Below are 2,582 nucleotides of genomic sequence, written 5' to 3'. Positions count from 1 at the left end.
CCCTGTATCTCCCCAACCAGCCCCTCCCCCGCAGCCCCTCCCCCCTCCTCCCTCACCCCTCACCCCTCACCCCCAGAGTGGTCTCCTCTTCATCTGCAGTTCTACAGCAGAACTTCCTGGAAATCGTTCTTCACAACAGAATCACAGCTTCAAAGTTTTAAAAATAAAAAAATAAACAGGTCTGCTACTCTGAAGGGCGTCCGCGGAGCTACTGCAGGAAGTCACCAAAATATGAATGATTGATTATTTAATCATTTGATTATTTACAACTAATCAACTAATACAAACTAATTACAAACTAATTACAACTAATCAAATGACTTATCAATTAATCATGAACCCAAACTACGATATCAGGCGCCGACACGTCTCACTCTGTCGCTACGGCACAAAAGTTTATATGAATGCACCTTTAACTCTGATAACTTTGACTGTCGATCCTTCAGTGTAAAGATCCTGGATTTGACCATAAAAACTAACGGGATCTGAGACTGTGATGTTTATACGTAAATATCAATCTCCTCCACAGAAAGACATTTTTAAATTTTATTTTTACAGTTTCTCATAAATTTAACAAGGTGGTAAAAAAAAGAAAGAAAAACAGCTCCACTCCACAGCTGTGGTGTTTTGTGGCTACTGCACGACTACTGCTGGAGAAGGTACTGGAAGAGTTAGCGCGCTACCAATGCTAACCTTTACTGATATTTGTAGTTTCATTTATTTTACTGGCGGTGCTTCAATCTTTTTTTCTTTGTGAATAGCCTCTGCTAGCCTTTTGGCTAACTTCTAGCTTGTGTGGTTCATGATCTTGAAGCTAATTTAGTTGTGGCTAATTTTTTTACCACACCACCATCGACTGTTACACCGAGATCCTGAAGTTAAAAAAGTCTCATTCACTCCACAGACAGCAGGTGGCGACAGAAAGGCTAGCATCGCCAGGTTTCTGGCAACAACGGCCACCAAATTATTGAACACGCTAACACGTGACGCGTCCATATTTACTGCTGCGTGGCAACAACACCTGCAGTGTGAACGTAGCATAAATGCTACAACCAGGGAGGCTAATGTTTTTAGCTCGTGGTCTGGGAAGGAAAAGTTCTGATATTGATATCCTGACGTGTGCAGACTTAATAACAAATGCCAATCTGGTCGGGGTTCTCGATGAGACCTTTAATCCAGAAGGTTCTAACGTGACTTTACTCAACAGAGCCGTCACCGTGAGCAGCGTGTATCACACAGGAAACGGCGTCTGATGACATTAATGAGCCGCGGTGCTAAATAACAGCGGAGTTGTCCTTTAATTTCCATACGAACACAGTCTCCACTGACTCGCCCTCGTCCTCGGAGGGAAAATCTAACAGCGGCAGAAACAGAAGTGTCTCAAATCAACGGCAGGAGCGCGAGACGGGAACGACACATTACCACCGCGCCGGCGGCTCCCAGGTGGACGTAAGGAGAGAAGGGTGACACCGCGGGGGTCTGCGGGTCTTGTCGTTATCCAGGAACAGGCTGCCCTCCTCGGGTTATCAGCCCCTCTCCTGTGACCCCCCGGTGGAGCAGCGGGGCTGTTCTGTTGTTTCATTATCACAAAGGTTCACGTCGCACCGAGAGGCGCCATCATTATCCATCAGCCTTAATGAGACTATCACGCCGCCGTAAAGGTCAGGCAATTACTGCTGCTGCAGTTTTCAGCCTGGAGAAGGATGGAGGTGAAATACCACACTCACACACGCACACACACACACACACACTCAGTGTGAACGGATGCCTGGGATGTGAGGTATTAATGGATCTCTATGCAAATGTTCAGAGTTCGGAGAGCGGTGCCGCAGTTTTCTGTTGTGTTTCTGTGACATTGTTGGGTCTTTGTGGAACTTTTTGATGGAACGTTTGTCCATGAAGTACACAGTACTGCATCAGGCAGTAGTCAAAGTACACACAGAAGGTAACCAGGCGTGGAAAAACCCAAACCTGGACTCGACTCATCTCATCCTAACCCTTCTGACCAATCACACGTGTCCAGAGCTTCAGGAGGTGTAGAAGTTTTACTTGATTTTTTTTTTTAATATTGTGTTTCTAAATATACACGGTCATGAATCCAACATGCTGTGGTGAACGGACTGATGACGGTGGTGCATCACTGGCACCTACTGGTGTGCATCAGTGTTAAATATGTTGATTTGTTTTCTGTAATTTCTTTAAATTGACCTGCAGACATCCTGACTGTGAGGAAGATATTTATCAGGTCATCAAATCACAAATTAGTTCAATTATTTCCTTCTAACATTTCAACATTTTGGATTATAAAAATTGAAATTAAAAAAAAAGAATCTTTTCTGAAAGTCATCAAACAAACTTCCTTCAAAAACGTAAAAAAAAAAAAAAATAGAAATAATCTTCCATTTTACACCAAAAATCAAAGCCATATATATATTTTTTTCTTTACTGCGTCGGTTCTTTATGTTTTCTGTCCAACACTGAGGTGCGTTCATGGCTGTAAATATTTCCACACACAGTGACCAACTTTGACGTCACCAAAGAAAACACAGCCTTAACCAATAACCCCCCCCACCCTCCCCCCC

This window comes from Cynoglossus semilaevis, chromosome 12, assembly GCF_000523025.1.
Source record: "Cynoglossus semilaevis isolate Cse_v1.0 chromosome 12, Cse_v1.0, whole genome shotgun sequence".
NCBI classification, from domain to species: domain Eukaryota; kingdom Metazoa; phylum Chordata; class Actinopteri; order Pleuronectiformes; family Cynoglossidae; genus Cynoglossus; species Cynoglossus semilaevis.
The sequence above is the reverse complement of the archived record's forward strand: the minus strand, read 5'-3'. Positions refer to the sequence as shown.